A 12897-nucleotide genomic window follows, 5' to 3' on the forward strand; every position below is an offset into this window, starting at 1 on the left:
GGATATCATCAGGACTTCGAGAAAGCTTTTCGCATCGATGAAAAATTCTTCTGTGTATATGATAGCAGTTTTCTTCTTAGGGCATGATAGATAACTCCTAATTTATGAATATCGTAATTATGATATTTTAAAGATACTCAGAATACAAAATAGAAATACATTTTTTTTATAAAGTGATTTTATTTTACCATAGGACTCCAGTGCTTCAGAGGTGCTGGAGCTGATCATTAATTGCAAAGTATGTGGGCAGGTATGTCTTATTTATTATTGTGTTCTCAGTGCCTGAAATATGGTAGGCATTTGATGGATATATTTGAAAGAATTAATGCTGACTTAGATTAGCTATAAATTATGTAGGTAGGAAAAAGACAGAGATTCCCCTTAGCGTCTGAGGAGCAGGAATTCAGGCAACCTCTTCGTGCATTAATTGGTCCACCTCACGAGTATTCATCCAGCAGTCCGCTTTGTACCACTTTTTGAGACAGCAGATGTTGGCATCCAGACTTGCAGCCCCACCCACCTCGGGGGGGGGCTCTTCCTCCGCCTGAGACAAAGGATAAATAATTGGTTATTGTGGTAGAAATGGAGGCAGCTATAGCTGCTGTGGGAGTTTTAAGGATGAAGGGGTGGAGAGGGTTGTGAAGAGTGGCAGCCAGGAGGACGTGGGCAGGAGGTGCAGTGGGAAGGCGATCGGCCTGAATAGGCTGGAGTGAGACCCACGAATTGCATAAGCAGAGTTCCGAGGCCACAGCCCAAAGCCAAGGGTGGCAGAGAGGTGATAGGGAGAGCGTGGCTTAGAGGTCAGTGTTCTCCAGTCTGTCTCACCCACCTCTCCCTGGATGCATCGTGTTTTCTCTCCTCTCCTCTATTATCCTGAACTAAGATTTTTGAAATAACTTTCCTGTTCACATAATTGAAGCAAGTCAATATAATATACTAATATGAGAGAAACAAAGGAAAAATTACAGTAAAGAACATTTCAGTATGTAAAGCCCACACTAACAATCTTCTTCCTTTACAAAGAATCGCCTTGCACACAGTAGCTATGTAGGCGACCCAGCTTAGGTACAAGGCGCTGCCGGCTCAGTTATCATGAGGGGTGTTGTTGTGATTTCCCCACTGGTGAACGTTTGTAGGTTGTGCTGTTAAGATGAAGTGCATCTTGGCTGGGTGTCGTGGTGCACATCTGTAATACCAGGACTCTGGAAAGCTGAGGCAGGAGAATCTGAGGTTCAAACCCAACAGGGGCAACAGCAGTTTAGAGAGACCCTGTCTCAGTGATGATGATGATAAGGGTTGGGAGTGTATTTCAGGGTGTTCAATCCTCAGGATTGCAAAACAAATACAAAGTAAATCTTGAAAAGTATGTAATACACAATATGATACTTCGCATTCCTGGCAAATTTCAGAAGTTTTAAACTAGGCAGGAAACTCTCTGCTTGTATATGGAGAAATGAGTTAGACTCCGAGCTCAGATAGCAATGCCTAAGTTTTCAGTAGGTCCTTCGGAGGAAGCGCACGACCTAGACAGCTCTCCGCGGAAGATCTGCGCGCTGCAGAGCTTATTCATCCCAGACACTTTCCCTCTTTACAGTCAGCCGTGGGCCCCAATCCCATGACCACAAGAAATACTCCACCAAATTTCAAATAACTGGGGAGCGGAGGAAAGTCCCGAGATGAAGGGGGCGCCGTGGCTTCTGCCAGTCAGGCCTAGGCCTTCAGGGACTTTTTGAACACGTCGTCGGAGATGGCCCTCAGCAGCCTCACCCGAGGGAGTAAGGCTTGCAGGAAAGACCACCACTTGGCTTTGTGGCTGTCCCTACCACGAGCCCCGATGGGCTGGGAGTGCGCCGTCCAGGGAAGAAGGGGACTCCGTGGGAGGAGTTCAAGCTGCGGATGCTTCTCGTAGATGGTTATCTGTCTGCACCACCAAAATGTAAATTTGAGCCGCTGTTTTTCCACCCGACACCCGAAGGAAGGTGTACGCCTCCGGCGCAGTGCCTGTCCACTCTGGAGGAGGACAAAGGCTGGAGGCCAGCCAGCACGATCAAGCAGATCTTACTAGGAATACAGGGACTTCTCAGAGGCAGGCATGATTCTCACCACTCTGAGCTGCAGGTAGCCTCTAGCTGGCTGCACGAGAAGAAAATCACTTGCCCCTCCCACCCCCACATCTGGTCTCCTCAGAGCCTGGGCTGTGTTGCCTATGAGCGTCAGATCCAAAGTCAGCTAGTGTCTCGATTCTGCATCAATTCGCTGTGTGTTTATATGGAGTTTTTTCTGTGTTGCTATTTAGAGTAAATGAATTGTTTATATATAATTTTTTTTTGTTTGTGGTTTTTTTGTTTGTTTGTTTGTTTGTTTTTTTCCTTTGGAGACTGGGTCTCACTATGTAGTTGAGACTGACCTGGAACTCACTATGTAGCCCAAGCTGGTCTCGAACTCACAGCGATCCTCCTGCCTCAGCCTCCTGAGTGCTGGGATTACAGGCCTGCGCCACCTCACCCTGCAATACAAAAATTTTTCAAACAATTCTGTGGAGCATCTCCAGCCCCGCAAGCAACCACTGTGGTAGGACTTGTAGGGGTCGGGCTTCTGAAGGTTAATGAGATCTCCTAGTGGGCTGGCGAAGAGGAAGACAGACATTTGGCACTTAGGGTAAAAGGCAAAATTTGGCTGCTGGGGTGGAAATGCAGGCAGGGGCTCAGGTCTTCCAGGCCCAGATCCTTGACGGAGCAGCACAGCGGGGGTGGCGCTGTGACTTCCAAGAGGTGCTGCTGCTGTCCCCACAGGTGGGCTGTTTTGTAACAACGCTCAATTACAAAGGTGATTTATCATCTTTGGAGAGCTGACCCGGCATGGATCACTTATATTTTGTCAGAGAGCTGGATATATTATTTGTCGTCATTGCAGCGTTGTCATCGACTAGTGAGAATGTTCGTTTTGCTCATATTTAAAATGTGTAGCGGAGAGGGCGTACTCCCTCAAGCAGGGTTGCCGTGTTTATGTCCTTAGTGGTGCTCCTAAATTATGACGGAACAAAATGTCTTCTAACTTCTCCGTGTCCACCTTGGAGGTGGATGGCTCTTTTGCTTCTCTGATTGAGATATTGTTCTGTGGTAACTCACTGGAGAGAGTGAACGATGAGACACGGGGTAGTATGATAAGTTGGGAAGTTGAAAACCCTAACCACAGTAGGAGCTGCACTTTCATGGGAATAACGCAGAGCTAGGTTTGAACATAAGGCCTGACTCTTTACTTGTATGACCTGGGGCGTGTGGTGGGTTTCTGCAAGACTTTGCTCACCCAGAAAAATGATCCACATAAAATTCTTAGCATCAAGTAAGTTACAATGTGAAAATGTCTACACAGTTGGAGACCCAGTGAGTGCAAACACGTATGCTAGCCTTTGTTTTCAGATGGTTCTTTCACCCCCTCTCCTTCATAGTTCATGTGTCAAGATAGTTTCCTAGAGATTTTTGGTGACTATTTGGAGGACTTAGCCATGGACCACCTGCTTCTGTCCCTGGAATATGTTTGGGCATAATGCAGTCTTAGGCGAAGTAAAGAAATGCACAATGTATTTTAGAGAGTCACACGGCAGGAGCTCTTTCTCCTCCCCTGTGACCACTGTGGTCTCCCAGATTTCTCTCTGGGCTGTGAGTGGAGAAATCCCGCAGCCATCCCCAGTCTAGCCATGGGAGCCAGGCTCCCTAGGCCCTGTGGAGAGGGTCACAGGAGGCCTTCTCTCTGGTGAGCAGGGCTTTGGCAGGTAAGAAAGCAGGAGTGTCTGTTGGAAGGAGGCAGGTAGATGTCCTGAGAGATGTAAGTAAGCTAGAAGCAGCTTCCTGGGGAGGAGCTGCATCCCTGACCAGGCTCCTTTCTGGGAGGATTTTCCGCCATGGATTCAGCTCAGTCTGATTCTCAGGGAAGTGTCTTCTGGAAATCACTAGCAACCCTGAAAGTCTTCCTTTTGCTGCATCTCTCAACCACTCCTTGGGAGGGAAAATAGCAGACAATTTATAACCAGTTACACTTACTTTCAGAAAACATGAAACTTTTTTCTGTTCCAATTTATGTGTAAACTTCTAACAGTGCTTTTCAAACTTCTACAAATCTAACCATACCCTTAATGCAGGAAAGTGATTGTTCCCAGTTTTCCCAGAGTACAACCTAAAGCGGTCTATGCCATTCTGAAGCGTTTTTCTGAAGTCTTCTACTTAATGCTGTATTCTAAATTTTGGATTCATGTTCATTATGTCTGCACTTTTAAAGTGCAAAAACTATTGCTTGGTCTCTAATTTTGCAGTTAAAAAAAGGTAATGCCTGGCATGTCCCACATAAGGGTTCTTGGAAAACCTTCCTTATAAAAGCACAGAGCTATATAAATACTGAAAATGATTTCAGGGTTGGGGATTTAGCTCAGCGGTTCGGTGCCCTGCCTTGCAAGTGCAAGGACCCGAGTTCAATCCCCGGTACCAGAAAAAGAAAAGAAAATGATTTCAGGGTCTCTATGTACCCTTTCAGAGATAAAAAGAGAGGCGGTCTAAAAATCAAGTAACTGAACGTCCACAAAGTTGAATTAGTTAATATTAATTTATTACTTATTCAACATACACTGTGCTCTAACCATTGAAATAGCTACAAAGGGGAGACAAAAAAGACAGAAATTGTCACACAGATACTTGCAAAATCGTAGCTGAATGGAAGAGATCTCTACGGAGCAAGAAAGATCTGTGCCTGGGGAAGTGGCCCTTTGCAGGGAGGTTAAGCAAAGCTTCCCCCCGGACACGTCTCTGGCTTGAATCTAAATGCTGAGTGACTACCCCAAGATGAAAAGAAGAAATTTCTAGACAGAGAAGCAGCATGCACTGAGGTCTTGTGGTGGGGAGGGAAAGTGAAGGGCAAAAGAAAATTTTGTTGGACCATAAAGAGTAAGGGAGAAGGTGGTGCGGAGTAATGTTGGATGGCGCAGCAGGGGAGGACCCCAGAGGGTCTCACATCTTGAAGGGGTTTTGTCCTTACCCCCAAATGGGAAGCCACTGAAGTGATGTAAGCGGCATAATAACATGATGAGAACTTCATTTTGGAACAGATTACTCCAGCTGCTGCTCAAGCAATAGAATGGAAAGCTGCCCGGATAGATGCTGGAGCTAAATTAGAAGATACCAGCAGAAGTTGTTATGAAATCTGTTGGGCCAAGGCAATAATGGTGGTGGTGGTGGTAATGGTGGACACAGAGAAAAGCAGATGATTTTAGAGATATTTGTGGGCCAAGAGATGAGGGCTGGTCGATGCGTTGGAAATGGTACAAGGGTGAAGGAGGCATTGAAAAATGTGGCTCTGAGATGCTGATTTGCATACCATTTGCAAAGTCAGGAAACAATGGAAGAAAGCCAGATTTAGGAAAAAATGGTCAGTTCAGTTCCAAGCCTCCAATTTTGAGATAGCCAAGAGGCAATGTCACATTTTTATTCAGTTGAGAGCTGAGCCATGGTCTAAAATAATTTAATTTTGGGATTCATCAGTGTATTGGTCTAATTTGAAGCCAAAAGTATGAATGAGATCACCTAGAGTTATGTGCAAAGGGCGAAAAGAAAAGGCCCAAGAGTGAAGTAAGAGGGACTTCAACGTTTAGCAGAGTGGAGAGACAGAGTTAGTAGGATTGGCAAGAGAGGTAGGGGAAAGCCAGAATGTTGTAATTTCTGAAGTCAGGGGAAGGAGTGTTCTAGAAAGGGTGCAAATGAGCATCCCATGCTACTGAGAAGTCAAGACCATGATAACTAAAATACATCCATCAGATTAGGGACATGGAGGTCAATGATAAGACCTATTTTGATTCTCTGGCTATCAGGGCTAAAAACCAGATTGGAAAGTACCGCACGGGGAGTGGGAATTGAGGAACTTGAAGGAACCCATAGTGGCAACTGTCGAAGTTTGGCTGAGAGGGGATGAGGAGCTGGTGATGATCTGGAAGACACAAGTTTTGATCAGACTATATGGTGAATGTTTAAATTTTAAAATTTGATTACAGTGAAAGACACATCGTCATTAGTCCCACTCAAAATACTCCCCCTAGCTTCAAATACACCTATCCCATTGTTCTTCAGACATTCGGAGGATGCCGCTGCCAAGTGCCAAGCAACGGAAAGACAGGAACTTAAAAACACGATGTGTCCTTATCCACCTTGTTTACCACATCTGCCACTGTGCCACTTCTGGCTCTTTCTCAAAATCAAAATAACCATGAATGGTAAATATGTCTGGGTGATTCAGGACCTTAAGGCAGCTACAATAGCACAACTAAAGACACTCTACTGTAATACATTTTAAACATTTCAACAGTCGTCATATTTGTGTATCACAGCTCCTATGAGGAGTCTAACAAGAATATATTTTCTGTTTCTTCAGGCTTTTAAAGGTGCAACTCTGGAAAATTCCCCAAATAAATAAACTCACAACAGTTTTATTCCCTGGTATATCCTCCCCCGACTCTCACAATGATCCATTCACGGCCATACCTGCATTTATAGCTCCATCCATTTTGTTTGCTGTTTAGTGGGAGAGATATGAGCTTATTTGAAAGGCATTGGGAATGAAATTATTGAGAAGTGGAGTTTGTATATTCAAGAGACAGAAACCCAAACAAGGGTAAATGACAGCCCCTGTTTCTGCCAAGGTGGGGAAGGCACAGGATTTAGAGTACAGGTGAGAACTGATTAGCTTCAGGGACTGGGGCAGCTCCTCCATTGCTATTGGGCAGAAGGAAGATGATCCCGGAAAATGAGACGATTTCATCCTATGGAGGTGATAGTGGCAGCTCCTCTTCCTGATCCTGCTTTCAAAGTCAGCTGTCATGGTCCTTGGAAAAGAAGAATTGGGAGGAAGAAAGAGTGCTGGATATTTAAAGAAAGCCTAGAAATCTGTACCAGTTATCATGGGGAGTGAGAGAATGCTAATACAGCGTAGGATACTTAGAAGGCAGTGTTAAGGATCCATTTGGAGGAGTTAGATTAGCTCTTAAAAACATTCATATATACATTTATTCTTGCACGTACAGTTTATTAATCTGCCTTTGTAACATAAGATTACTGTGCTAGCTGTTTCTTGTTGACATATATGTCTGTAAGCATGTATATGTGAGTGCGTCACACATGGTGCGGGTCCCACAGTCACCAAAGTGTGTGGTCAGAAGATGTATGTCACACAACGGAGGTGGTTTCAATTTTTAAAAGCTCTGTCAGGCCATTGTGTTAGTTCCCATTCATTGGTTCAGAGCGCCACCTGCTGGAGCACTTGCTCATATTTACCAACCAGATTTTTCTGACAAAATCTGAAATCTGTCTTCTTGGTAATGTCAGTGTTCTTGCCTACTGCGTTTCCCCGTATGAATTGTGTGTCATTTTACCAGTTATTCTTTAGTGACCACATTTGTGGATCTAAGAAGTACCATTACAATGTGTTCTTTTATTACATGAGGTTTTTGGTCTTTTTTGTCAAATAGACATGTCTTGTTTAAATGTTTCTGTTGCCTCTACACCTCATTCACCATCTATAGATTAAAGAAGAGAAGTAAAATGCCATATTTATCAAACATAGTATGAATAAGAAGTAGATTGGGGATTAAAGGTATATAAATTACAAATGACACAGACACTAACTTTGAAAAGATTAAGCAGTGCCTTATAGGGGTCCCTCAAATTTGGACTTTTGCCATCTACCTGCATCTTACTCCAAATACTTCTTCTACAGGTTCTTTAACTAAAATGTGCATTTCTTCATTGTTTCTAAGTTGATCCCTCACCAAACTAGTCTGCTGTTAATGAGTTTTAAAGAGTAGTATTTTTTTTTTTTTCCTGAGTATGGTGTTGATTCAAACTTCTCAGGTCTTTAAATTACACTACTGAGCTGCTCTCAATGTCTAGATTTTCATTAAGTCATTTCTTTCTTTCATAGTTAACTCACCGTATGAGAAAGAGCAGGAATAAATCATTCAGCTTCTTCTCCTGTACAGGAATTCTTAATTAGGATTAGCTTGCACATCTAAATTTAATCACGATTCGCACAGAATTTAGTGAAATAGCAGTATAAAGTATGCTAAATCATCGTATAAGAAAAATGGCGTCGGTTCATTTACTTAGCCAGTCTGTGTGAAGTGCTTGCTTTGTGTCGGGAGCTTTGAGAGACACCAGCTAAGTGTGGTCCTGGTCCTTACTGAGCGCACTACTCAGTGAGAGAGGAGGGCACTGATGAGGCCATCCTGTGAGGTACTCGAACTCACAGAGGAAGCGCTGGAGGTCCTTGTGGAAGAAGAGGTGTTAAGCTCTGAGGAAGCGGGGGAGAACATAGGCCAGGCAGGCTCCGAGACCTACGTTTAAGGTTGAGAGTCTGCATCGGGGACAGGGCCTGATAAGCCTTTTTGAAGGAGTTTGAACTTTATCCTAAGAGCAAGTACAGCTAATGAGAGATTTTTAAGCATCTGTGTGGGTGGAGAGGCGAGTGACCACGCTCAGGTGTATAGTTTAGATAAATGGCTCCAGCTGGGATTTGGGGAAGGGATGCAGAGAGACCATTTTGAAGGAACGTGCAATTTGGCATTGACTCGTATTAGGTCTGCAGCCAGGGAGAGAAGGAATGGACCTTGGAGCTGTGTAGGACGTGGAGTAGATAAGACTCAGGACTTGGCTTCGAGAGGTAAAGAGAAGAAGAGAGTGCCAGAGGATTTCTGGCTCTGTTCTTTGAGCAAAGGGGAAGTGACACGGGATGAGGCAAGGAGTACTGCAGAAATAACTTCTCGAAATTGTCAGCAAGGACGGATATTTCCAATTTAGACACGTTGGATTTGAGGCCTCTGAGGAATAAAAGTAGATCGGCCCAGCAGACGGCTGTGTGGATGAGCCTGGAGCTCCGAAGAGAAATCTAGTCCGGATACAAAGGTTAGGAGCGATCAATCTGGGGAGAGGAAACCGATGCCGTGGGAGTGGTCGATAGCTTCCCACATGTAGGGCAAGAGCAGAAGAATGGCGAAGAGCGAGCCCCGAAGAATCCATCATTTAGGGGATGTGTGGAGGTGAAAGCCAGGAAGTGAGACTGGCTAGAGATGCAGGAGGAGAATCAGGAGGGTGGTGCCAGGGCCGATGAAGAGGCTTTTTGACAGAGGATGAGTCCAACTGTAGCAGATGTGGCTGATAAGGGCTGAGATTGTCTCTCGTTTGTCCCCAGGTGAGGTTCGTCCAGAGAGGGCCCAGTGCGGCGAGGGAGTAGATTCTGGTGAGTTCACAAAGGAGTGAGAGGTGAGCAAGCGGAGGTAAGGAGCATAGAAAATTAAAATACTTGTCGAGAAATGGACTTTGAGGGTAGGGTGTGGGGTAAGGTGAAGAGAGAAGGCGCAGGAGGGATGTTGTCCGTTGGATTTTTTTTTTTTTTTGGGATGTAGAATGTTTGGAAATGTTTAAATGCCCTTGGAAATTATCTCATAAATAAAGAAAGACTGAAGGAACAAAAAAGGGAATCATCAATAGTTGAGTTCCTAAGAAGACAGCCAGAGATGATAATAATAATTTTAAAAATTTTAAAAATTTGTTGTCTTTGTGCAGGAACTGTTCTCAGAGCATTATCTTATGGGATTCTTACACAACTTCTCTGAATGAAGTAGTTACTATCATTATGATTTACCTACTAGGAATGGAACCCAGAATTCACATTAAGCTACATCTCCAGCCCTTTTGAGTTTTTGTTTTTTCACAGGATCTTATTAAGTCGCTTAACTGCTCAGGCTCTGCTCAAACTCATGATCCTCCTGCCTCAGCCTCCCAGAGTTCTAGGATTATAGGCGTGAGCCACCACATCTGCCTTATTATCTTGTTGTTTGAAGTTAGGAGACTGAGGCACAGATCTTGTACCAAGTAGCGTGTAAGGAGCTAGGGTTCACACCCTAGCTTGAGACTTGCACAGTTAGCCACAGTTGTCTTATTGTGGGATCCACAGCCTGGTTGGCAACTGAAATGAGAAGTATTCCCCTTTGCTGTTATAGCTGATGAGAAGTTAGACAGGGCAAGTACAGATGTAGGTAAGTGATGGCTTGGTTAGTATTATTGTTTTGTTGGGGCATCATAGCAAATCACCCCAAGCCGAGTTACTCAGAAATTTATTCTCTTAAAATTTTGGAGGTCAGAAGTCCAAGTCCAAGCTCTTTCCCTTCAGTCAGGTTCCTGTGCTTAGCTACAAACCTCCAGTCTCTGCTTCCCTCTGAACATGGCCGTCTTTTCCAGGTCTGCAACCTCACAAGGACACCTGTCATCCCACCGTCAATACACAGTGGTCTCATCCATAGATATTTGAGTTAATTGCATCTGCAAAGATGCTTTTGTTGGGGGATACCGGGAATTGAACTCAGGTCCTTGGTGCTTGCGAGGCAGGTGTTGCAAAGATGTACGTGAGACCACACATAGATTTCAAAGGTAGCACTTGAGCATGTCATTTTTGGGACCCACTGTTCAGCCTACTGCATCTAGTAGATAAAGGAAGGTTCTGTGGGCTGGATTCTATGTATTCTATGAAGTAAGAATAGGGCTAATTTGCTGAGCATGAGCCCAAATGTGGGAGGAGTCAGATATAGGCGGAGAGTGAAGAAATCTTGACGTAATCATTATTGAAATTTGGAGAGCTAGCTGGCTAGTTTATGAAATAATGTGAGGAGCATGCTGTTATCATGAACATACAGTTGTATGATTTTCTCTGCAGTGAAGAGTAGCCTGGGTGAAAACATGAAGAGAGCTAAGAGTTGAAGGTTTAGGGTCTGGAAGGAGGGAGTGTAGGAGAAAAGCAGGATGGAGGCAGAGGGAATTCAAGAGACTGCACGTGCTTTTGTGGGAGGCCATAGACATGAGGCAGCTGAGCATGGGGGTGAAGTCTGAAGGACCGGTGGTTCAGCCAGAACGTATTCACACCGTGAGATTGACTGAAGGAACTAGCTGTAACACTGCAAGGCCATTATTCTCCAAATATGGAATATTTGAGTGTATTATTTTACATAAAGAAAAGAATCTGGATCTGTGGTTGCAGTAGAGGCAGAGAAAAGTGTAATGGAAGTATAGGCCACTTCCAAGATTTAGCTATTATAAGTTGCCCTGCTGTAAGACTCGGTAGACACATGTCCCTGTAATATGACATAGTTAACTGTTTCTGAAAGATACTGAGAAGGGGAATACTGGATCAAATAGAATGTCTGTTTTTAGTGTTTTGAGGAATCTTCGTAGGGAATTTCCACAGTGGTTGTACCGGTTTACATTTCCAACAACAATGGAGAAGAATCCTCCCCATGATGAATGTAATCATTTTGTACTGCAAACATTTAATAATAAAAAATTTAAAAATATCAAACCATAAAAAACAAAAGTTTAGTGGAGTTAAAAAAAACAAGAAAAGAGAACACAGGACCCTGGCCACACTATGTAGGAAAATGGCAGGATCTAGGCTGGAGATTGTTCTGGATGGGGGAAGAAAAAAACATATAACCTTTCTCTCTGTGAAGGAATTGGCTCCTGTGGTTATGGAGGCTGAGAATTCAGTACCCAAGAAAGGCTCTTGGACATTGTGTCCAGTCTGAGCCGAAAGCCCTGAGAACTAGGTGAGCTAATGGTGTAAATTACAGCTCATGTTTGCATCTGAAAGTCAGAGAAGACTAATGTTCTAGATTAAAGGCAGTTAGGTGGAGAGAACGCTTTCTTATTTGGTCTTTTCTATTCAGACCTCTGACAGACTGGGGAAGGTAATCTTGAACTCTGTCTACAGATTCAAATAGTAATCTCATCCAGAAGTACCCCTATGGACATGCTGAGGAATAATGTGTAATCTACTATCTGAGTACCTTGTGGCTGAATCAGGTTGATACAAAAAAATTAACCATTACATACACCTCGATTATACATAAAGTCTTTATGTATTAGCATTTAGTCTCCATTGTAAAATGAAAGCGTTATTACTCCATTATTTCTACAGGTCCTTCTGATTTTAACCTCTATATTTGAAAGCACAATTCCAACTCTTTAGGGTAGAAAGAAATGTCATATTGCTGGTCTTAACAGGACAGTTTAGAAATAACCTCTATGGTTCCATAGATCATGCTTAAAAGCAGAGGCTTGTGCTATTCAGATTCTGGCTACTACCCTGCTTGCCTGCTTCTCTGACTTTTTTCTTTTCCTAATTCTAAAGGTTTTAGTAGAGCTTTGTTAAGGACACAGCTACAGGAACATCTCCATAACAAACCTATGGTCCCAGAAAGAGTCTCGGACAGCAGGTTCTTGAATCTCTGCCTTTGCTGTACATGGAGCAAATGATTTTCTGGCATTGCCGCTGTCCTTTCTGAGGGGAGTTCTCATTTAGACCAATGCAGTCAGCGCTCCTTCGGAGAATGTGTTTAGATACACTTTCAAGGTGGGTTGTATACGTCTTTTAAAGTAGGTGTGCCTGAGGTAAATAGACCTCCTTCCTGGAGGTGGAGGCTCGGGAGGATGCAGTGTTTCAAAGTGTGGTGCCTTTGTCTAGTGTGGGATTAAGGACAGGGTAGGGGTAGGAGAGCAGCAAACAGAACCTTTGATTAATCACCCCTGGCTGGAGGAGCTAGAGAGGATCGACGCGAATCATCTTCAGATTTGCACACTGTATCTCTGCTCTGCCCCAGTGCCCTTCCTCTGTGTCCCCACTTGGTGACGTCAGATGTCCTTTGACGTGTCAGCCCGTCTTTGTGGGCCTTCTTGGCTTGCTGTCCCACATGCTCCCTGTACACCAGGCGTCCCATGTGTCTCTCTGCCATGTCATCCACCATGCTGTGCTTCTCTGGCTTTTATTTCTGTCTCGTCAACAACAGTGGTTGACACATAGGAAGTGATGAATTAA

The sequence above is a fragment of the Fukomys damarensis genome, unplaced genomic scaffold (genome assembly GCF_012274545.1).
Source record: "Fukomys damarensis isolate Sample0158 unplaced genomic scaffold, DMR_v1.0_HiC HiC_scaffold_19, whole genome shotgun sequence".
NCBI lineage: Eukaryota > Metazoa > Chordata > Mammalia > Rodentia > Bathyergidae > Fukomys > Fukomys damarensis.